Raw genomic sequence first — 25,867 nt, 5'->3', positions numbered from 1 at the left:
GACGCCGCCGACGCCTCAGTCATGGCTTCTCGCCGCGGCCGCGGCCGCTGCTTCTGCACCTCTGTCTGCGGAAGCCGGGGCCTGCCGCCTATACGTGCGGCTGCGGCACGCGGCACTGCGGCAGGCCGCGCGGAGCTTTCGCTCTGACCCAGGTGAGGCTAACCTGCGGGGCTAACGCCGTCACATTCCCTCCGCGCTAGTGCTGGCGGCGCCGCGCACAGGCAGGAGGGGGAGGGTGGGCCGGCGCGGCGGAGCCAAAGGACGTGAGCGAGGAACTGAGTGTACTGAAAACTAGCAAGGCTAAGGCCGTCGCCGCCACACTGCCCCAGAGCCAACCGTGCTGAGCAGGGCAGGAAAGCTCCTGACCAGTGACGCCGTCTCTGTCAGCCGCCCTTTGTCCTATACCCTGCCTCTACACTGCAGCACGGCTAGGCACTAGCCCTAGCGATGCACTCCGCAGTCACCAAGCGAAAGAAATAAAATAAATGGACGCCATTGCGCAGGCGCCAGCTGGGGCGGACGCTGGGCTAGCCCTGGCATCAGCAGCCGGGAGCCAGAGGGGAAGTGCTGGCCCACCAGCGCCCGGCCCGCTGGGAACTGTAGTTTTCTAAGAAGCATGCGTCTTGTTTGGAGTATCTTGGCTTGGCCGATCGGCCAAAATAGGCAAAAAAAGAAATTTATGCTTCCTGCCAACATCAATTAAAGTTCACTGCTCCGCTAAAAGTTAGCTGAGCTCCATAGAGAACAAAAGCAAACCTGTCACTTTCTTTACAGTGATGATTTAAAAGTGATGGCATCTTAGTCTCCGTGATCGGTATGTCAAGACGATATTGACTCCCCTCAAATACTGTCTTAATATAATGAAACTTTTTTCTGGTTTTAAGAAATTCAATAATAAAGTGTCTGCATTACACAAATACAAATTCTTTGAAGCTAAAGTTGCCAAAAGTTAGCACTAGGACTCATCAAAATTAACTTAGTAACTTAAGGGAAAACTGGTTCCAACAATTAAATCACCAAATTCTGCAGATAAGAGTATAGCTTAACCAAAAAGGAAAATGCAAAATGTTCAATACTTGTGTGGTTTACCAAAACCAATATCCGGTGTTAGGTGTCACTTCAGCTTGTCATCACAGAACTGTTTTAGCCCACAAAGTCACTAATTCACCAGCTCCTACATCTGCACCTGTATTTTTGAGTTTCCATTTGTTCTCTTAAAAAAAAAAAGAAAAAAGCCGGGCGTGGTGGCACATGCCTGTAGTCCCAGCAGGCCAGCCTGGTCTACATAGTGAGTTCGTGAGTTCCACGACAGCTGGGGCTACAGGGAGACCCTGTCTCAAAAAGAGAGAAAAAAACCAACAACAACAACAACAACAGCAACAAAAAAAAAAAAAAAATCACACTCAAGCATAATCATGGTTCTCATATACCCAAGAGACATCTTAGAGTCTTAAGGGCAAGTTACAAGAAGATTAATATATACATACTTATTTTGATACACAACCAGAAAAGATTCTTAGTTTTGACTTTGACTTTTTCATTTATAATCCTAGAGAAGACTTTAGTTGATTTTAAATAGTAATGCCACAGGATGTTAACACATAATTCCAAGACCAATAGATGGCGAACTAGAGCCCTAATCCGAAGATTCTGGTCTAAATTAGAATGAAAAATACCAAATAAGGCAAAGCTGTTTTTAAATATTGTATTTTTAAAAAAACATTACTATCTTATCTTTAAAAAAACTTCACTATCTACATCAGGCATGGTGGTGAGTATCTGTAATCACAGCATTTAGAAGGTAGAGACAGGGAGGATCTGAAGTTCCTATAGGGAGACCCTGTCTCAAAAGGACCAAAAAAAAAAAAAAAAAAAAACCTCAACTATCTGATTTAACTAGGCCCTCAAATAAGCAAGGCTCTGACATATATTTTTCCAGTTTATTAGAAGGTGGAAATGCTCATCTTCAAAACCGTCTATATGAGCCATATGAAGGAAGAATAAACTCCCTTTTTCCTGCTTAATCCAAGAGCCAGGAGCTCACAGTGTTTATGGCATTTAAATGGGTCAGCCTGTTTTACATTCTTATCTAAAATCAGAGGTCTTTCTGCTTAGACACCAAGTTTTATAAACAAGTACATGCAAAGGTGAGTGACTCACTAGGGACACAAAGTCTTTAGAGAAGTACCTGTACCTTTTTACTTTAAATTTCCCTGGGTTTAGTGACACATGCCTGCAATCCCATCCAGTGGAAGGAAGATCAGGAGTTCAAAGTCATCCTCAGCTACACATCCAGATTCAAGACTAACCTGGGATATACTAAATCCTGTCCAAAAAAAAAAAAACAAAACAAGGGCCACATGATCACCTGGTGCACTCAGTGCAACCTGGTGGGGGTGGTGAGGCACCAGAGCATGTGGAGCCCAGAAAGAATGAGAAGGGGAATCCAGGGGGAAAAAAAAAAAAAAAAAAGGTTTCCCCTGAGGGGCTGGAGAGATGGCCAAGCAGTTAATAGAGCTTGCAGTTCTTCCCAAGGACTAGGGTTCAGTTCCCAGCACCCACATCTGGTGACTCACAAAGGCCTGTAACTCTAGCTTCAGGGGATCCAACACCTTCTTCTGGCCTCCACAGGCAGGCACACAAGTGGTACACAAATTCACACACACAGACACATAAATTTAAAAAAAAAAAAAAAAAAAAACCCAGGGCTTGGAGAGATGACTCAGCAGTTAAGAGTATATACTGCTCTTGCAGAGGATCTATAGTCAATTCCCAGAGCCCACAGCAGGTGGCTCACAACCACCTGTAACTCCAGGTCCCAGGGGATTCAACTGCCTCTAGCCTCTGTGAGTACCTGTACTCACATGCACATACTCAAGTGTACACACACACACACAAATTTTAATAGAAATATTTTTTAATTTCCCCCTGAAAAACAATGTATGATAAGGCTGATTTAAAACACAGCCAAACATGGTAGCAAATGCCTGTAATTCCAACATTTGGGAGATAGAAGCAGGACTGCCTACTAGTTCCAGGCCAGCCTGTTCCTTGCCAGCTAGGACTACATAGTGAGATCTTGTCTCAAAAATATCCACACACAAGCCAGGCGTGGTGGCGCACGCCTTTAATCCCAGCACTTGGGAGGCAGAGGCAGAGGCAGGCGGATCTCTGTGAGTTCAAGGCCAGCCTGGTCTACATAGTGAGTTCCAGGACAGCTGGAGCTACAGGGAGACCCTGTCTCAAAAAGACCCCCCCCCCAAAAAAAACCATACACATAACCTCACTTTTCTGGCTGCACTATCTAATATCCATTCAATCCAGACTGGTTTCAACATTCTGCTAGTGATTAGTTAGGACTGAGCTGAGACATGAGTAGAAGGCACCAAGGAAGGAGGACTCTAAGAACTGTGAGATATTCTTCAATCTTAAAATGAGAAATAAGATGGAGCCCTTAAGACCCCTCTTCAGACACTGACACATTGAACTGTAAAGATCCTCTTACATCTTTAAGATGTCACCAGCATCAAAGAGGGCAGAATAGAGAGATGGCAAGAACCAGGTCCTGATGACAGCATTACATCATCATAACAACTAATTCTGGCCTGAGTTCTAGACTTCCAGCTACATCAAAACAATGAAACATTTAAACCAATTGGAGTTAGGTTTCTCACACCTTAAGTCAATAACATAAAGATTATTTTCTCATATTTTGAACTATGTGCTTTATGAGAATCTGTTTCAAAAAAAGTATAGTGGCTAGAGCAATGGCTCAGTGGTGAAGAGTGCTTATGCTCTCACAGAAGACCTGAGTTTGACTCCCAGCACCAATATTCAGTGGCTCACACCTGCCTATAAATCCAGTTCCAGGGATCCAACGCCCTCTTCTGGGCCTCTGATGACACACACACACACACATACGTGACATATGTACACATAAATTAAGAAAAAACATTTTTAAAGCTAAGGACTTTTTTTAACATTTTATTTATTATTTTTATGTGCATGCCTGCATGTAGGTAGGTGCACCGGTGTCATGCAGTGCCTGAGGAGGACAGAAGAGGCTACTGGATCCCCTGGAACTGGAGTTACGGACAGTTGTTAGCTGCCATGTGGGTGCTGGGATTCGAACCCGGGTCTTCTGCAAGAACAGCCAGTGTTCTTAACTGCTGAGCCATCTCTCCAGCCCATAATATATAAACTTTTTGGGAGGGGGGTCTTTTTGAGACAGGGTCTCCCTGTAGCTCCAGCTGCCTGGAACTCATTCTGTAGACCAGGCTGGCCTCAAACTCACAGAGGATCTACCTGCCTCTGCCTCCTGAGTGCTGGGATTAAAGGTGTGCGGCACCACGCCTGGCAAATAAAAATATTTTTAAAAAACAAAGTATAGCTGGGCATGGTGGTGACATACACCTTTGATCCCAACACACAGGAGGCAGAGACAAGCAGCTCTCTCTGAGATACAAACCACCTGGTCTACATAGCAAGTTCCAGGCCAGGTGAGGCTACAGGAAAACCTGTCTCATTAGGAAAAAAAAAAAAAAGATACACCATAACTTTACCAATCCCACCTAAGATTCAAGATAATTTTCCTCCTAATTTTGCTCCTCATACTAATAATACAAGCTCCAGAATTTACATATCTTATTATCTCACCATTGAAATGATTCAATAACTCAGGCTGGGCATGGTGGTGCCACCTGTAGTCCCAGCACTTGGGAGGCAGAGGTAGGTGGATCTCTGTGAGTTCAAGGCCAGCCTGGGACTACAGGAAGACCCTGTTTCAAAAAGCCCCACCCCCACCCCACATAGTGAGTTCCAGGCCAGCTGGGACTACAGGGAGACCCGGTTTCAAAAAGCACCCCCACCAAAAGAAATGATTCAATAACTCATCAAGAAGAAACAGGCGGCATCATGATTTAACTATGTCAGTAACAAAAACACTAATATTAAAGGCTAACCCTGAAATCACTCTTAAATCTAGAAATAACATGGGAATAATTTTTAAAATAGCATTAAAATTCAACCCAAGCCAGCAGCAAGATGGCACATTGTAATCTCAGCTACTCAGGAGTCTAAAGCAGGAAGATCCTGAGTTTGAGGCCAGCCTGGGGAATGAAGAGAGACTCCATCACTGAAATCATAACAACCTCAATCTCAACTAAATATACTGTTATCATTTAAAGAAATCATTTTCTCTCAGGCTATCAGAGATCATTAAAATCTAACTTCCAAGATTGTTTTCTTTGCAACCTCAGATTTTAAAGACTCTACATACACTAACTTATAGTGCATATACTTTAACCAGAAGTTTAACTATTTGAATAAAGCTCCTTAAAGAACTAAACAAAAAACTATGCTAATTACTTAGATGAATTTTAATTCTGATGCTTTCAACCTTAATTTAGAACACTTTAAAATTCTCAAAAAACTAGAATGTGCTTAATACGTTTAGTGACCATACTATATTAATAGAAAATACTGATTTTGCATATGAGACAGCATCAATTTTGTAGGCCCCAAGACTTAACAACCCACTTAACTCAAGTTAATAAACTTGAGTATCAGACTTTGCTCAAAATTTACCAAGACTATCTGACCACTCCTAAATGAAACTTAAAGGTTAGTTTGCAGAACTTCATCACAACTTTGAGCATCCAAGTTGTTGATTCAAAAAAAAAAGCCAATTAAGAGTCAGAGGGGGCTGGAGAGATGGGTCAGTGGATAAGAACACTGACTGCTCTTGTGGAAGACCCAGGTTCGATTCCCAGCACCCACATGGTAGCTAACAACCATCCTTAACTCCAGTTCCAGGAGATCTGACACCCCCTTCCGGCCTCCACAGACACTGCATGACACAGGTGCACTGACATACATGCCAGCATAACACTCATACAAATGAAAAATAAAAAATAAATAAATAAATAGTAGAGGGGCAGGGTTGGAGAAATGGCTCAGCAATTAAGAGCCGTGGCTGTTCTGCAGAGGACCTGGATTCGATTCCCAGCACCCACATGGCAGCAAACAACAGTTCATAACTCCACGGGATCTGACGCGCTCTTCTGACCTCTGAGGACACTGCACGGCACGGGCCCACTTACACACATACAATCAATACACTCATACACATAAAATAAAAAATAAAACTTTTTTAAAAGTCAGAGGGGCCTGGGAAGATGGCTCAGTAGGTAAGAGGGATTCTGCTCAAACATGATGACCTGAGTTTGGATCCTCAGCACCCATGTTAAAAAATGATTGTGGCCAAACATGTAACCTCAGTGTTGCAGGGGCAGAGACGGAAAGATTGCTAGGGCTTGCTGGCCACCAGCCTAGCCAAAAGATAGTTCCAGATAAAGAACCCTGTCATAAGGGAGTAAGGGGGATATCAACAGAGAACATATATCCTCCTCTGGCTTCAGTGCACACAACCACTAGTACACCTACACACACACACACACACACACACACACACACACACATATACAAAAAGAGGAGAAAAAGTTCAAAGAGCAAAAAAGGAGGCAACAAATGCAAAAGGCAAAAAGCATTTTTAAAATTGTTTTCTTAGGTTGAGGATGTAGCTCAGCTAGCAGAGTGCCGAGATGGAACACCTGTTACCTCCGGTGGAAATGTGCATCATTCTTGGTTAGGACCACTCTTTTTTTTTTTTTTCTCTACTGGGCAGAGGGGTGCACCTGTGTGCACGGTTCCACATGGCCATAAGGAGACCAGAGGAAGACATGGGTATCCTCCTCAATCACTCTACACCTTATCTTTGGAGACAAGGTCTCGCACTGAACCTAAAACTTGCCAGTTGTAGCAAGGATCTACCTGTCTCTGCCCCCCAACACTTGGTTTCAAGCACTCATGGCTTTTATGTTAGTGCTGGACGGTTGAAATTCAGGTGCTTTTGCTTACACTGCAAGTGCTCCTACCCACTGAACCATCTCCCCAGCCTGATCATTCTTTTTAAGTTCATTGATGTGTGCATAACATACAGGGATAGAATGGGGAATGTCTGATCCACTGAATAAACAGCAGAAGAGTGTCAATTTAAACAAATATTGTAATAAAATCAGAAATACTTTTGCCAAAATAAACACAATTATGTAACAAAACACCAAACTGTCATATTTTCAAAGACAAAAGAGTTTTTGTTTGGTTGGTTGATTTTGTTCTTTTGAGATAAGGTCTCCCCATATGGCCCAGGTAGGTCTTGAATTCATGAACCTCCTGCCTTGGCCTCCCAAATGCTAGGATTACAGGCATGCACCACCATACCAGGCAGAGAAATCATCTTTACAGACACATCCTGCTTGTAATAAGTTGGTCCAGAAACCCCAGATTCTGAGAATACTTGGAAAGATTAGAGGCAGCACGGTTTAGATCATTCATAGTTGGTATACACTGCCACCCACCCCAAAACATAGATCCTTTGTTGAAACCTGAAAACATCTTACATAAATCATTGTGGGTATAATATTATCAAAGAATCCATAAGCTACTAAGAACATGACTGAAATTCGGGAAATGCCAAAGTCCCTATCTTATCTTTCTCATTCATTTACTAAGAAATCATTTAATTTCCTCAAGGACAATCTTTTTTTTTCTCACTTTGTAATTAGACTGACAAAAATTACAGAATTCGTATTCAGTATTTTCAACCATATTCCAAAGTAATTTCCACAAACACATTTAGACACAAATTGAACAAAATTTGTTCCAAATGGACTAATTTCAAGCATATAATAAAAATCATTAAATAGCTAATTGAAACTATTTCTGTGGCTGTAATCCCAGCTACGTGGAAGGTTAAGACAAGAGGATCTCAAGTTCCAAGCCAGCCTCAGCCACACAGTCAGACTCCATCTCAAAAAGAAAAGAAAAAACTGAGCATGGTGGTGCACGCCTTTGATCTCGGCATTCAAGGCCAGTCTGGTCTCCATTGTGAGTTCCAGGACAGCTGGGGCTACAGGGAGAGGCTGTCTCAAAAAGATGATGGATGGATGGGAAGGAGGGAGGGAGGGAGGGACAAAGCACTGACCAATACCAACTTGGGGAGGAAAGGCTTAATTTGGTTCACATCTCCCGAGTCACACTTCACCTGGGAGCCCAAGGTAGGAACTCAGGGCAGGAACCTGGAGGCAGGAGGTGAAAGGTATCGAAGATGAGCGAGATGGCCTAAAATAATTTTTAAGGAAGTTTTACTGTTCATTAAAAGTAGTAACATGCTGGGTGTGGTGGCGCATGCCTTTAATCCCAGCAACTTGGGAGGTAGAGACAGAAGGATCTCTGTGAAATCGAGGCCAGCTTGATCTACATAGTGAGTTTCAGACCAGCTGGGGCTACAGGGAGACCCTGACCCAAAAATAAATGAATAAAAATAAATAAATAAAATAAAAATCACAATGAGATATCACTTCATACTCACTGACATGTCTAATATCAAAAGGGAAGGAAGGGAGGGAGGGAGGGAGGGAGGGAGGGAAAGGAAAGTGGGGAAAGGAAAGGGAAAGAAGAAATACTTGCTAGGCATTATGTTGCACACCTATAATACTACTGGGGAGGCTGAGGCAGGAGGATCAGGAGTTCAAGGACAATCTGGGTTACATAGTGAATTCTGAATTAGCATAAGCACAAACAAACAAACAAAAAACATGTGAAAAAAGGTAGGGGGAAAAGTCCCAATTCCTATGAATATCTATGGTGGCACTCAAAATATGACTTTGTCATGATATTGCATACCTTTAATCCCAACATTCTGTAGGAGGCAGAGAGTTCTCTTTCAATTCAAGGTTAGAGATTAGTCTACACAGTAAATTCTAAGCCAGCCAAGTATTTAGGCCACAGAATTTTTTTTTTTTTTTTTTTTTTGGTCTTTTTGAGACAGGGTCTCCCTGTAGCCCCAGCTGGCCTGGAACTATGTAGACCAGGCTGGCCTCTAACTCACAGAGATCCCCGTGTCTCTGCCTCCCCAGAACTGGGATTAAAGGCATGCAAAACCACGCACAGCTTAATTAAATTTTTATAAGAGTAATACTTGTATGTTTAACTAAAACATTTTGGGGAAGTTCCTGGAAATTAAACTCAGAGCCTCAAACATGCAGAGTACACAGTCTACCACTGAGCTACATTCCTAGTCCCTGTTTAATTTTCACTAAAAACTGACATACATAGGAGCTGGAGAGATAACTCAGAGGATCCGAATTTGGTTCCCAGCACCCACATCAGACAACTCAGAACTGCCTGTAACTCCAGTTCCAGGAGATCTGATGCCCTCTTCTGGCCTCTGTGGACACATACATGTACGCATCATATACACACATAGACATGAGTATAAAATAAAAATAGGCTGGGCATGGTGACCAAAATAAAAATAAATTCTTTTAAAAAATCTATTCATTGGGTTTTTGGAAGGGGTTATTTCACTTTGTGTTTTTTTGTTTGTTCATTTGTTTGTTTTTGGTCTTTTTGAGACAGGGTCTCCCTGTAGCCCCAGCTGGCCTGGAACTCACTATGTAGACCAGGCTGGCCTTGAAGTCACAGAGATCCACCTGCCTCTGCCTCCTGAGTGCTGGGACTAAAGGCGTGAGCCACCATGCCCGGTTCCTGGTTTTGGTTTTTTGAGACAGGATTTCACTATACAGCACTGGCTGACCTGAAACTCACTATGTAACACAGGCTGGCCTCAAACTCACAGAGCTCTGCCTGCCTGTCTCCCAAGTGTTGTAACTAAAAGCATGTACCATCATGCCTGGTCTCCTATTATAATTTTTAATTAATTAATTTAGAGTGTGTTTTTTGCCTGCATGCAATTGCACCACGTGTTCATAGTGCCAGCAGAGGCCAGAAGAGGGTCTCAGATCCACTGGACCTGGAGTTAACAGATGGTTGTTAGCCACCATAGGGGTGCAGAGAGCCAAACCTAAACCCACATCCTCTGCAAGAACAGTAAATGCTCTTAACTGCTGAGCCATCTCTCTTTAGCCCCCAATATTATTTTAAATAGGTAAAAATTCAAAGCCAATAATTGATCAGAGATAAAATAGCAAATTTTTAGTAGGCTGACACTTCCAATCCTCTCTTCTGGTAACTTTTCTGAAGGTTGCCCAAATCATCATTGGAATGCTAAAATTAGGTGTTAAGGCATAACAAAAATGAGGTAGCAAAGGAAGAACCCCAAATAAAGGAGAGAAGATTAAGAGCGCCAAGTAGGTGGCAAGGATATAAAGTGTTAAGACTTGTTACCTATAATCTAAAAGTCTTAAGGTAGGCCAAAGTCTAAAAAAAGAAAATTTGTGACGTAATCTAATTGTATTTAATTCTGCTTTTTTCATTCTCAGATACGTACTACTGCCCTAGGGAAGATTTCTAGCTTCCTTCTGTCTGTAACAAGTTCAGTAACAGATTTTTTTTTCCATTTTATTTATTTAGCGTGTATGAGTGTTATGCCTGCACGCATGTAAGTACACCCGTGTTGTGCAGTACCCTCAGAGGCCAGAAGAGGGTGTCAGATCCCCTAGAACTGGAGTTATTGACAGTTGTTAGCTGCCATGTGGGTGTTGGGATTTGAACTCGGCTCTTCTCCAAGAGTAGCCAATGCTCTTAACTGCTGAGGCATCACTCCAGCCCCTCAATAACAGATTTTTAAACATAGTTATACCTCTGTTTTATCCTCAGTGAGTAATTAGGCAACTAGACACATCTCATTTGTTGAATGAAGCAATTATTATTCTGATACAAAAACCAGAAAAAAGCCTCATAATAAAGCTATACAGATCAATATCCTTTATGATATAGATGTAAAAGTTCTCAGTGAAGCAAAATGAATCAGCAACATTCAGAAAGGATAATACATTTTTACTAAATGTGATTTTGTCTAGGAATTCAAAGTTAGGTTAATATCTAAAATTCAATTTTAATACACAACATTCTAGGAGGCTAAAAAACACATAACTAGCTGGGCATGATGCCACAGGCCTTTAATCTCAGCACTTGGGAGGCAGAGGCACAGGGATCTTTGTGAGTTCAAGACAGCCTGATCTAGTGAGTGAGTTCCAGGCCAGGTGGGGCTACAGGGAGACCCTGTCTCAAAAAGACAAAAAAGAAAAAGAAAGAGAAAAAGAAAAGGAAAAAAAACTCATCTAAATAGACATAAGAAAAAGCACTTAATAAATTGTAAGGAAACTTCCTCAATCTAATAAATGATATCTATGAAGAACTCAACAAGATTTTATGTTTTTGAGACAGGTTCTCACTGTGTAGCCCTAGCTGGCCTGGAACTAACAGAGATCTTCCAGCCTCTGCCTTTTAAAGGCCAATCTGACTTACATGAGATCCTGTCTCAAAACAACAAAGAACAAAAGAAAAACCATACTCTTCCTAAATTAACCTACAGATCCAATGCAAAATCAGACTATTCAATCTTGAAAAATAACCAACTTAGATGACTCACATTCCTGATTTCAAAAACATAATTAAAAGCTCTAAAAGCCAAGCATGGTGGCACATGCCTTTAATCCCAGCACTAGTGAGGCAGAGACAGGTTCTCTGTGAGATTGAGGCCAGCCTGGTCTACATAATGAGTTCCAGGCCAGCAGGAGCTACAGGAAGACTCTGTCAAAAAGACCAAAAAAAAAAAACAAAAAACAGGTAAATTTAATTTCATGAAACTCATAAAACTAGGCAGGGCATGGTGGCCTATGTCTGTAATCCCAGTAGTTGGGAGGTAGAAATGGAAGGATCGGCGGTTCAAGGTCATCCTTGCTATATAGCAAGTTCAAGGCCAACCTGGACTATAATATAGACCCTGCTTCAAACAAAAAAAAAAAAAAAATACATTTTTTTTTAATGTGTATGAGTCATGCTTGCATGTATTTAGGTACACCATGTATAAGCAATGCCCATGTACTCCCAAAGGGCATTGAATCCTCTGGAACTGGATTTACGGAAGAGTGTTCACCACCGTGTTCTTGCGGAAAACAAAACCCAGCTCCTCTGTGAGAACCACCAGTGCTCTGAACTGCTGAGTCATCTCTCCAGCCCCACCTGCCCAAACATACATTTTCGTATATTACAGAACACCAACAAGAAACTGAAACTAAAACCCACAGAATAAGAGAAAAATATTTGCAAATAAATATTATAAAGTCTAAAATATATATATATTTATAAAAAGATTTAAATCCAGAGTATATAGATAAACCTTACAACAATAAAAAAAATTCAATTTAAAAACAAAGAGCATGAATACATAGTTCTCTAAAGATACAATGGCCAATAAGCACATGAAAAGATCTCATCATAAATTATCAAGAAAATTCAGTTTCAAACACAATACATGCAAGCTATGTAGCTCAGCAGTAAAGTCCAATGTGAAAGCCAAGTATGGTGGCACATGCCTTTAATCATGGCACCTGGGAGACAGAGGCAGATCTCTGTGAGTTCGAGGCCAGCCTGGTCTATATAAGTAAGTTCCAGGTGAGCTGGGGCTACAGGGAGACCCTATCTCAAAAAGACCAAAAATAAAAAGTCCAATGTGGAAAAAAAGGGAAAAGCCACAATGAGATCCTACTTCACTCACTAAAACAGATATTAACAAAAAACAAAAAAGGTTGGGCATAGTGAAACATACTACAATCTTAACACTGGGGAGGCTGAGGCAGGAGAATCATTAGTTCAAGGCCACCCTGGGCTACAAAACAAGATCCTACTTCTAAATAAATAAATCTTTAAATAATAACAGTAAGTGAAGGCTACCCTGGGCTACAAAACAAGATCCTACTTAATCAATCAATCAATCAATCAATCAATCTTTAAATAATAACAATAAGTGACCAGATAGGCACAGTGGTACACACTTGTAATCTAAGCACTGAGGAGGCTAAGGCTAGCCCAGGCTACCTAATAGCAAGATCCTATCTCCCTCCCTCTTCCCTCCTAAAAAGAGTCCAACATAGGTATTTCCATGGAGACTGAAATAGTGATTTCCAGAGGGCCAAGAAAGGAAAAAGCATAGAGACTGACAGGAATTCCTCATGAGGTGTTTAAAATGTTCCAAAATTAGGGCTAGTGAGATGGCTCAGTGGGTAAAGGCACCGGTTGCCAAGCCTGACCACCTGATTAATCCCTGGTACACACATGGTGGAAGAAAGGAGAAAATAGATTCCTGGAGGTTGTCCTCTAACCTTCATATGTGTACAGGATGCACACTCATACACACAAAAATAAAACAAATGTAATTTAAAATTTAATAAAACTAAATGTACTTGACTGTAAATTTTAATTCAATTCAAATTTCTTAGATTATATTTATTTGTATGTTGGGGCAGAAGATAAGTTGTGGGAGTCAGTTCTCTCTTTCCATCATGTAGGTCCTGGGGATCAAACTGTCGGGCCTGGCAGCAAGTGCCTCTATCCACTGAGTCATCTTGCCAGCCCTTCATTATACATGTTAAATGGATGTTGATAAGCAAACTGTAATAAAAAAGATGAAGCCAAAATAGTATTTAATTTCTAAACAACTTCACTCTGCAAGAAAACGAACCACTTGTGAAAATATCAGAAGGCAAGCCATACTTCTGTCATTTATTTTTCCTTGAGAAATCACTGAGGAACACTAACCTACCATGCTATACTTGCAGCCTCACTGTCAGTAGTGCACTATCAGCAAGACTATTTCAAATTTAAGTTACTCTAAATTACTGTTTGAGAGAATGAAATAAGGAAGACCCAACATGTCACTGATATAATCAGTCATCTACTGGAATGATAGCGCAGCTTTAAAGATCAGTGGGAGAAAGAGTTTAAGGAACACAAAATCCTATTACTGTAAGAGTCATCTTTAGGGACTTAGGACTAGACTGCATTATTTTAAAAGCTTAAAGAAAAGCAACAGTATTACATTCTGTCTAAAGAATATTATAACAGATGGTTGGCAAGGCATCTGCAACAGGGTAGTTCAAAGAACAAGTAAGTAGCATTGTTGTCACCATAACTATCTAGGGTGTAAAGATGTCCTCACCCCTCAAAAAAGTCTGAGTTGTAGACTACTGAAGGAAAGCATGCTGATAAGTCAACTCATTTCTAATCATTTCATTTCACCTTTTTGATCTGTAAATTAGCAATGCCTTTTTTGCATATAATCTAAAATAAATACGATTAGGACAAGTCTATCCCCTAGTTATCACTGGATTAAGATAATGTTCGGCTAGATTTCAAGTTGTAGATCTACCAGTGAAAAAGCTGTGTGAGTTTCGCAAATGACTACATTGCTCTAAATTTCTTCTATTATAAAACGAAAACTCTAGGGGGCTAAAGAGATGGTTCAGCAGTTAAGAGCAATGGCTGCTCTTCCAGAGGACCTAAGTTCAGTTCCCTGTACCCACATGGTAGCTAACAATTCCAGGGGATCCAATGTTCTCTTCTGGTCTCAGTGGGCACTGTATGCATCTGGTATACTTACCTACATGCATGCAAAACTCTCATTAAAAAAATTAAAATAAGGGACTGGAGAGATGGCGCAGTGGTTAAGAGCACTAAGTGCTCTTGCACAGGACCCAGGTTTGAGTCCCAGCACCCACATAGCAGCTAACGCCCATCCGTAACTCCAGCTCTGGAGGTCCAACACCCTCTTCTGACCTCCTTGGGCATTTCACAACACAGGTGCACTCACATACATGCAACCAATACACTCATACACATCAAAAAATTTAAAAAAATTTTTTTTAATTTTTTTTTTTTTGGTCTTTTTGAGATAGGGTCTTCCTGCCCCAGCTGTCCTGGAACTTGCTATGTAGACCAGGCTGGCCGTCCGAGAGACCCACCTGCCTCTCCAGTGCCTTTAATCCCAGCACACAGCAGAGGCAGGCAGATCCCTGTGAGTTCCAGGTCAGTTGAGGCTACAGGGAGACCCTGTCTCAAAAAGACCAAATGTGAATGGCTTAGAAGGTAAAAGCACTTGCCTCCAAGCCAGACATGAGTTGGATTCCTGGAACCTACATGGTAGAAGGAGAGGAAGGAGAGAACTAATTACTGAAAGTTCACCCTCTGACCTTCAAATGAACACCATACCTTGTATATACTCTGCACCACATACATACATACATACATACACACACATACACACACACACACACACAAAATAAATAATAGGTGGGTAGGTGGGTAGGTGGGTAGGTGGGCGGGTGGATGGACGGACAGATAGATATAAAAATATGTTTAATTTGGTCTTTTTCAGACATGGTCACCCTATAGCCACAGCTGGCCTAGAACTCATTATGTAGACCAGGCTGACCTTGATCTCACAAAGATCTGCCTGCCTCTGCCTTCCAATTGCTGGGATTAAAGGCATGTGCCACCACATACCAGACTTTTTTTCCCCCGATACTTATTATTTATTTATTTATTTTTATTTAGTCTTTTGCCTTTTTGAGACAGGTCTCCCTGTAGCCCCACGTGACCTGGAACTCTCTATGTAGACCAGGATGGCCTTGAACTCACAGAGATCCCCATGCCTCTGCCTCCTGAGTACTGGGATTAAAAGCATGTGTCACCACACCCAGCTAGATGTTTAAATTATTTAAAAAGCCAGCTAGAGATATAGTTCAGTTGGCAGAAGGCTTTCCTAGCAAGCATGAAGCACTGGGTTCAATCCCTAGCACCACATAAACAAAGGTGGAAGCAGGAGCATCAGAAGATCACAGACATGCTCAGCTACACAGAGAGTTGAAGGCCATCCTAGCCTACATGAGACCCAAAAATTAAGACACCAAGAATAGTAGCATACACCTATAATTCCAGCATTTGGGAGGTTAAAGCAAGATAGCCAACTTGGCTACACCTGGACTATATAGTAAAGCTCTGTCTCTAAAACTAGTAACATTAAATTTTAAAAAAGGCAGTTCCAGGTGATTATCATAAATACAGGAGGGGAAAGCAGTGCTGACAAAGATCCAGAGATGTATAAGAGGAATGACTAAGAGGCTGAAGGAGGTTTCCCTGGAGATTAAATTTTAAAATTGAGCATCTTCAATTGAGAAAACATGAAAGGCAAAAGCCAATGTGCTAAACAACAACAAAAAAATTGACAGAAAATCTATTAATATGGTAAATTCTAATCCACCAATTTTTTTCTTTTCTTTTCTTTTTTTTTTTTTTTGAGACAGGGTCTCACTGCAGCATCAGCTGGCCTGGAATGCACTATGTAGACCAAGCTGGCCTTGATCTCACAGAGATCTGCCTGGCTCTAATCCACCAAATCTTAATAAAATATATTAACCATTTAAGCTTGAAAAGGTTAGACACTCTATACCACATAAATTTGTGGAATGTGTATAACCAAGAACTATGAAGTTAAAAATAGATTTCAAGACAGGTGTGGTGGCCCTCACCTTTAATGCCAGCACTCTGGCGGCAGAGGTAGGCAGATCTCTCTGAGTTCAAGGCCAGCCTGGTCTACACAGTGAGTTCCAGGTTAGCTGGGGCTAAAGGAAGACCCTGTCTCAAAAGACAAAAAAACCTCAATAAGCACTTAAATTTATGTATAAATACAGTCTAGAGTCCTATAGGATAAAAGTAGTATCTAAGAAGCCAGGCTTAGTAGTGCACACCTTTAGTCCCAGTGCTCAGGAGGCAGAGGCAGGTGGGTCTCTGTGAGTTCAAGGCCAGCCTGGACTACATAGTTCCAGGTCAGCTGCAGCTACAGGGAAACCCTGTCTCAAAAAGACCAAAAACAACAAAAAAAGTACTATCTAAGGTGAAGCCCTAAATTTCTAAGGGCAACATTTTCTAACATAACAAAACCTTACCCCGAAACATTCCTTAGTACAAATCTAGGTAGAACAAGTAGATGACAGTTTCAATGACACTTGTTCTCATATCAACATGACACTAAGTTGTCCGTAAATTGGTTCTCTTTTTCCAAAAGCAAATATAAGTTATTGGTAAAGTTCCTTCCATTCTTTTTATTTATAACAAGTGCAACACATATATAGTCTTCTCTTTTATACTTTGAATATTAATAACTCCATATCCTGAATTTTTTTTTTAAATCCACACAGGATTTTAATCCCAGCACTCAGCAGGCAGAGGCAGATCTCTCTGAGTTCAAGAACAGCTTGGTCTACATAGCAAGTTCAAGGCCAGCCAGGGTTACATAGTGAGACCCTGTTTTAAAAAATTATATAAATCCTTCAAAAGTCAGATATGGAGACAAACTCCTGTAATCCCAGCACACCAGAGGCAGAAGCAGGAGGCAGATCACCACAAATTCAAGCCCAGCATAGTTTACATGGACAGTTCCGGGCAGTCTACAGTTATATAGTGAAACCTGGTCTCAAGAAGCAAAAACAAATCACCAAAAAATATTATTTTCTCCCTGGGTTCAATCTTTAAGACCATAGCTCACCACAATAAAGTAGCTCTGTACCCTAAATTGTTTCATTTCTCATATATTCAACCTAAGACATTAAAAAATAGATATATGATATAAAATACCCTAACTATAATTTATTTTCCCATTAATCTTGCTGCTCATTTAGGTTTATTCTCAATTTTTATTAGTATACTACTACAATGAATATTTATAAATATTTCTTATTTTTATTTTATGAGTGTTATGCCTACATGTATATAAGTACACCTGTGTCATGCAATACCCAAGGAGACTTTAAGAGGGTCAGATTCCCTGGAACTAGAGTTATGGATGGTTGTTAGCTGCTGTGTGTAGGTGCTGGGATTTGAACCTGGGCCTGTACAACAGCAGCCAGGGCTCCTCACCACTAAACCATCTCTCCAGCCCCTTCACAAATCTTCCTAAGTATCAATTTTCCTCCTTTAGGATAAATTCTTAGAGTTGGTACTATTGAGTTAAAGAACATTTAAAAGTTTATTGATAGGCTGGAGAGATGGCTCAGTGGTTAAGAGCACTGACTGCTCTTGCAGAGGACCCAGGTTCAATTCCCAGCACCCACATGGTGTCTAACAACCATCCGTAACTCCAGTTACAGGGGAATCCGACACCTTCTTCTGCCCTCCATGGGCACTGCACGACATGGGTACACTTACATGCAGGAAAAACTCATACATATAAAAATAATAAATAAAATATGTTTTTAAAAGTTTATTGATATATGCTACCAAAATATATTCAAGAAAAACTGGACCCAGTGCACATTTCCATTAGCAGTTTGTTTTTCCTACAAGCAGTTTCTAGAGAATTTTCTGCATTTCTGACAGTTCAATTTTATAGGTTTAAAAAAAAAATTGTCAGCGGGCGTGGTGGCACACGCCTTTAATCCAAACACTTGGGAAGCAGAGGCAGGTGGATCTTTGTGAGTTGGAGGCCAGCCTGGTCTACATAGTGAGTTCCAGGACAGCTGGGGCTACAGAGAGACCCTGTCTCAAAAAGACCGAAGGGAAAAAAAAAATTGTCATTTACTCTGTATTCCTTTAATTAGTTATCAGAATAAAAATGTTTCTCATGTTTCTTATTTACATTTCCTTTTTGTGAACTTTCATCATGTTCTTTGTCAATAGTTTTTACTTTCTCACACGCCTTTAATCCTAGCACTCTGGAGGCGAGGCAGGAGGGTCTCTGTGAGATCAAGGACAGCCTAGTCCACGAAGTGATTCCAGGCCAGCTGGAGGGAGATCTTATCTCAAAAAACCTTTTTCTCTCTCTGGACAAACTCCTGAAAATCAGTGGAGATGAAGTAACACATTACTAACTTTGGCTCCCTCTGCTGAACAAAAATTATAAATATGCCCAAGAGACAAAGTAAATTCAACTATAAGCTTGCCCATCTTCCAGGTTATTGCTATAAATACTGTCTATATAGTAATAAAAGAGAAATTTTTGTTGTGTCTAAACTTAACAGATATTCTGGAGAAGAGGAGGAGAAAAGCTGCTCAATAATGTGTAAGAACTAATGTCATAAGCCAGGCATAGTGGCACACACCTTTTAATCTCAGCACTTGGGAGGCAGAGGCAGGTGGATCTCCATGAGATCGAGGCCAGCCTGATCTACATAGTGAGTTCCAGGCCAGCTGGAGCTACAGGGAGACCCTGTCTCAAAAAAAGGCCAAAAAAAAAAAAAAAAAAAAAAAAAAAAAAAAAAGTATATATGGAGATGGCTCAGTGGTAAACAGCACTTGCCTCTCTTGCAGAGGACTCAAGTTCAGTTCCCAGCCCCTGCTTGAGGAGGCACACACCTGTAACTGTAGCTCCAGGGGATCCATCACCCTCTTCTGGCCTCTGCTGGCACCTGCACTCATGTGCACATACCCCTACAGACATACACATAAATAATATATAAACAATTCAAACTTAATACTAAAGTCAAATGGGAATTTCTTCAAATTCTTGGTATTTCAGAGAGGACCCACTATAATGAGTTTTCTAAATACTACAGGATAACTATGTCAACTTCTTCAAATTCAGCGACTGAAGTGTTGGAGATAGAGCAAGCACAAGACCCTAGTTTCGATCCCCAGTACAAAACAAAATTTTAAAAACACTTAACTGATCATAGTGGTTTACACTAGTAAATCCTAGCTCTTGGGAGGCTAACGCAGGAGGACAGCCTCCAGGTTCAAGACTACCCTAAGCTACATAAACAGTACTAGGACAGAGAGGACTTGTTTCAAAAAAAAAACCCCACAAATATAGCAACTGAATGAATATACTAAAACATCTCCTTAATCACAAAAGGGGAGGTTAAGAACACACTGGCATTGGTTAGTTTTAGCTCCCAAAGCCCTAGACCTCCCAGCCTAATTCTCACAAATTCAAGAATTCTCAATGCTCCATCAATTTCCCTAAAGGATAAGACAATAATTTTGCCCTTCACTCTTCTTTTCTCACTCCATCCCTAGGTGGACCTGAATTTTTTATTATTATTGTGTGCATGCTGTGTGTGTGGATGCATGTGAGGTCAAAAGACAACTTTGTGGAGTGAGTTCAGTTCCTTTCTTCCACCTTTATATGGGTTCTGGGAATCGAGCTCAGGTCACAGGGCTAGACAAGTATCCTTACCCACTGAACCAACCTGCTGACTCTGTTTTCTTAAATCTCTTGAGAGTCAGAGACCTCCTTTGTATTAACGATTTTTTTTGTGTGTGTGCACTGTCTCTGTAGAGAACATAGAGGGTATTTGGCTTAATGAACTACTACTGCTATAATAATTACTATTAATAATATTTCCTCAGAGCCTAGAGTTATGAGTAAAGCTCAAGCTGTGTGATGTTGGGCAAGTTCACTAGAACCTTGGTATTCGTATCTGTGAAAAGGGTATAATTATAGAACCTAGATCCTGAGGAGGGCTTTGTAAGGATCAAATGAATTTACTGATAGAAAGTGCTTAGAGTAGAACATGTTACATACTCAATAAACATCAACTACTAATTTTCTTTATGACAAATGTTTTCCTGAGATGTTGTGGGTCAACAAACAGAAATTTAATTGTTCTGGAGGCTAGAAATCTAGGAACAAGGGTATGCTTTCTCTGAAGGTGCTTGCTCTAAAAACCTGTTTTATATCTCTTTTCCAGTTTATGGAAGTTCATTGGTTTATAGTAGTATAATTCCAACCTTTACCTGTTCTCCCAAGCTGGTATGGTGGCACATGCCTTTAATCCCAGCACTCGGGAGGCAGAGGCAGTCAGATCTCTGTGAGGACCAGCCTGGTCTACATCCAAGAGTTCCAGGCCAGCTGGGGCTACAAGGAGACCCTGACTCAGAAAGACAAAAAAAAAAAAAAAAAAAAAAAAAAAAAAAAAAGAGTTCTCACAATCCAGCATGGTAGCACACATCTTTAATCCCAGCACTGGGGAGGCAGAGGCAGGCAAGCTCTGTGAGATCAGGGCTAGGTTGGTCTACATAGTGAGTTTCAGGCAAGCTATCGAGGACTACACAGTAAGACCCTGTCTTGGAAAAAAAAGGATTTAAGGGATGGTGACATAGCTCAGCCATTAAGAGCACCAGCTGTTCTTCCAGAGGACCAGAGTTCGGTTCCCAGGACCCACATAGTAGCTAACAACCACCTATAAATGAGTTCCATGGGATGTGACACTCTCTTTTGACCTCCACAGGCACCAGACATGCACATGGTGCACTTATATAAAGGCAACACACTTATACACACAAAATAATAAAGTAAAAAGACAACAGTCATTTTGTCTGAGGGCCCATCCTCACAGCCTCATTTTAGCTTAATGCTTCCCACACACGGAAAAATTATTTTAATAATTTTTTTAATTTTTTGAAAAAATTTATGAAATCTAATTTATAAAATTTAATTTTATGAAAAAGAACACAACTCAAGATCACATAGCCAAGAATTTTGATGCTGGGCCAATGAGATGGCTCAGCAAGTAAAAGCACCTGTCCACCAACCTTAACAGCTAGAGTTCAAGCACCAGAACCCACACAGGAGAGAACTGATTCCTACTAATTGTCCTTTGACTTCCACAGATGTGGTGCGGTACATGCCCGCCAACATACATACACAATCAGTAAGTCTAAGATAAATTTAATAACAAAAACCAGGTGTGAGCCAGGTGTGGCAGCCTTTAATCCCAGCACTTTGGAGGCAGAGGCAGGTGATGAGTTCAAGGCCTGCCTGGTCTACGTAGTGAGTTCAGGTCAGCTGGGACTACAGGGAGACCCTGTCTCAAAAAGATAAAAATAAAATAAAATAAAACAAAAACCCACCTCAGGACTAGGATATAGCTCAGTTGGAAAAGTGCTTGCCTAGCATGCAAGAAGCCCAAGGTTCAAATCCCCAGCAAGATTTTAAAAAAAAGAAAAAAAAAATTTGGGCATGGTGTGGCAGCTCATGCTTGTAATCCCAGTACTCGGGAGGTGGAGGAAGGGGACATTAAGAGTTCAAGGTCACCTTAAGCTACAAAGTACATTTGAGGCCAGCCTGGGCTACATGATACCCTGTCTGAAAAAAATCTTTAAGATCCCAAGAGAGAACATGTCTTATTTACTAGACCCTTTTCAGATGATCACTTCAACTACTGTTCAAGAACTATTCTTGGAGCTTGAGAGATGGCTCAGTGATTAAGAGCACTGGTTGCTCTTGCAGAGCACCAGAGTTCCATTCCCAGTACCCACAAGGTAGCTAACACTCCCATAACTCCGGTTCCAGGAAATCTAACACCCTTTTCTGGTATCTGCAAGCAATGGATACAAATGATGCATTTTATATACATGCAGGCAAAACATTCATACACATAAAAAGGACCAGCATGGTGCCAGCACTCAGGAGGCAGAGGCAGATGGATCTTTGTGAGTTCAAGGACAGCTTGGTCTACACAGTAAGTCCTACACCAGGTGGGGCTATAGGGAAACCCTGTCTCAAGACCAAAAAAAAAAAAAAAGGGCTAGCAAGATGGTGATTCAACAGGTAAAGGTAATTGCTCAGCAAGTCTGATGACCTGAATTCAATCCCCAGAATCTACATAAAGGTGCAAGGAAAGAACAGATTCCACATAGTTGTCCTCTGACCTCCACATGTGCACCATGGCCATGTGTGCCCCTACACATATCATATACATACAGTCATAACACAAGTTTTTTTATGTGTAAAGAGATATACTACAATTAGAAGTTTCTTTTATACTCTTTTACCTGACCAATTCCTAGACCTAACAGGTAACTAATATCAGGTTTTTATTTATTCTTTACTTTTTTTTTGCTTTTTCAAACAGGCTAGATTATGTAGCCCAGGCATCTTGTGAACTTCCTCACCCTTCCCAGTACTAGGTTATTGGCATGTGTAAACCCAGCTTTCTTAGTCATTCTATATTTTTTTAAATTTTTATTTTATGTGTATGAGTGTTCTGCCTGCATGTAGTTTATAAGTGCATCAAGAAAGTGCAATATCCCCAGACACCAGAAGAGGGCATTGGATCCCCTGGAATTAGAGTGATGGATGGCTGTTAGCTATCATGGGTGCTAAGAACCAAACCCAGGTCCTCTGCAAGAGAAGCCTGGGTTCTTAACCACTAAGCCATCAATCTAGCCCAAGTCTTTTTTGGGGGGGTCTTTTTGAGACAGGGTCTCCCTGTAGCCCCAGCTGTCCTAGAACTCACTATGTAGACAAGGCTGGCCTTGAACTCACAAAGATCCACCTGCCTCTGCCTCTCGAGTGCTGGGATTAAAGGCATGCACCACCACACCCAGCCCAAGTCTTTTTTTTATAATACTGATATATACAAGTTAATAACATTTTTTTCCTTTTCTTGTTTTCTTTCTTTTTTTTGGTGCTAGAGATTGTACCGAGTCTAACACGCTAGACACATGCCCCATCATTAAACTACATCCACACTTCCTTTTTCAAAAACGTAAAGTAGGCTAATCTCAGCACCTGCAAAGTGAAGGTAGGAAGATCAAGTGTCCAAGGCCACATTCTGGCAGCACAGAAAGTTTGAGACTGGCCTACGGTACATGAGACCCTATCTCAAAAAAAAGAGAAAAGATGAAAAATACCAAGTGTAACTTATCAATATACTGGTCTGCATCTTGCTTTTACTATTTAACTATATCTTGGCAATCTTCCTACATCATATTGGATTACATTTTAATTTCATCCTTTTGACTGTCATAGCATTTATTATCTTCTTTTATCATAGTCCAGAGAGGCAAATAAAGCATCCAACAGCCCCTAAGTACTGCTTAAGCTAATTAATATCACACCATATCACACACCAAGTCCCATTTCCCTTTTCTCTCCTACTCATCTTCATTTTCTTTTCCCTGACTCACCCGACTCTCCTTAATGCTCCTCTCCCACCTTACCCACACCAAACCCCGACATGTGGACCTAGAGACAGTGCTTAGTCATAGCTGGTCATATTTAGGCTTTAAAGAGGTACAGACCCAGCCAGGCGTGGTGGCACATGCTTTTAATCCCAGTATTTGGGAGGTAGAGGCAGATCTCTGAGAAGTTCAAGGCCAGCCTGGTCTACATAGTGAGTACATAGTGAGGTAGAGACCCACGACACAGAAAAAAAGGAATAAATAATAACTTCCATGAAAATTTCTGACCAACAAGAGTATTTTTCACCAATTATTAGTCATATCAACTTTTTTGGGGGGGGTTCTTTTTTGGGGGGTTGTTTTTGAGACAGGGGTCTCTTTGTAGACCCAGGTGGTCTGGAATTCACTAAGCCAGGCTGGCCTTGAACTCACAGAGATCTGCCTGACTCTGCCTCCCAAGTGCTGGGATTAAAGACCACCATGCCCGGCATGGGGTGAGGAGGGGTGGGGGGGCTCTTTTTGAGACAGAGTTTTCCTGTAGCCCCAGATGACCTAGAACTTGCTATGTAGACCAAGCTGGCTTCAAACTCACAGAACTCACAGAGATCTGCCAGCCTCTGCCTCCTAAGTCCTGGAATAAAGGTGTATGCTACCATGCCTGGCTATTTTTATTATTTCAAAATTATGTATATGTGTATGCTTCTGTGTGGGTATGTGCATGTGAGAGCAGATTCATCACAGAATCCAGAAGCAGGTGTTGGGAAGGGATCTGGAGTTACAAGTAGTCATGAGCTGCCCCACATGTGTTCTGTGAACTGAACTCAGGTCCTCTGGAAGTGTAGGAAGTGCTCTTAATTGCTGAACCATCTCTCCAGCTCTGTTACTGAAGTTTTTAAGTTATTTTTCCTTTATTATTTATGTTTTCCTTGTTTGGGGGCAGTGAAAAGGGTTAAAATGGCACTTTTATGCTCTTTTCTATATACATGGTAATAAGTGAATAGCTAAGTATGACATCTAACCAACACCTAAAAGAACTAGAGCTCATTCTGAAATGAAGTAATTGGACACTTAGGGAAAGAGCTAAGTCACTCAAGAGCTTGCCACACAATCATGAGGACCTGAGTTCAAATCCCTAGCACCTACATAAAAGACAAGCACAGCAGCATGTTTCTGTAACCCCAGCACTGGAAGGTAGAGCTAGATCCCCAGAACTCATTGGTCAGCCAGCCCAGCATAATCAGTGAGCTCCAGGTTCAGTGATACTCTGCCTCAAAAAATAAGGTGGAGGGGCTGGAGGCATTGGGTCAGTGGTTAGGTTTTCAGTACCCACATAGCAACTCCAACTTCAGGGGAGCCAATGCCCTCTTCTGGCCTTCAGAGGCATCAGTGAAGCACATGGTATATTTACATACATAAAGGCAAAACACTTATACACATAAAGTAAAAATAATTTAAAACTTTTTTGTCTATTTGAAGCAGGTTCTCCCTGTAGCCCCAGCTGTCCTGGAACTCACTATGTAGACCAGGCTGGCCTTGAACTCACAGAGCTCTGCCTGCCTCTGCCTCCCAAGTGCTGGGACTACAGGCATGCACCACCATGCCCAGCTAATTAAAAACAATTTTATTTTTTAGAAACTGTTTCCCTGTAGCCCTAGTTGGCCTAGAACTCACCAAGTAGATCGGGATGGCCTCAATCTCAGAGAGATCCACTTGCCATAGCCTCTGGAATGCTGGGATTAAAAGCATGAAGCACCACACCCAGCTTAGAAAATCTTTTATTATTATTATTATTTTTATTTTATGTGTATGGGTGTTATGCCTATATTTAGGTAAATGCACCCATGGCATGCAATGCCCGCAGAGGACAGAGAGGCAGTCAGATCCCCTGGAACTGGAGTTACGAACAGTTGTTAGCTATTGTTAGCTGTTAGTTGTTAGTTGTTAGCTGACAGTTGTTAGCTGTTGTTAGCTGTTAGTTGTGAGTGCTAGGATTCAAACCCGGGTCTTCTGCAAGAACAGTCAGTATTCTTAACTGCTGAGCCATCTCTCCAGCCCCATAAAATATATTTTTAAAAAATTTTTTTAAAAAAAAACAACAGTA

The 25,867-nt window shown here is 41.2% G+C and overlaps 1 protein-coding gene across 3 annotated transcripts in view; it reads right to left on the bottom strand.

Annotated features, from left to right (window-relative positions):
• Positions 1-25,867, bottom strand: part of Kansl1 (KAT8 regulatory NSL complex subunit 1) — a 180,343-nt gene that overhangs the window by 147,084 nt on the left and 7,392 nt on the right. The window lies entirely within an intron of this gene.

Source organism: Nannospalax galili, unplaced genomic scaffold, assembly GCF_000622305.1.
Source record: "Nannospalax galili isolate Female #2095 unplaced genomic scaffold, S.galili_v1.0 scaffold1128, whole genome shotgun sequence".
NCBI classification, from domain to species: Eukaryota; Metazoa; Chordata; class Mammalia; order Rodentia; family Spalacidae; genus Nannospalax; species Nannospalax galili.
The sequence above is the reverse complement of the archived record's forward strand: the minus strand, read 5'-3'. Positions and strand labels throughout refer to the sequence as shown.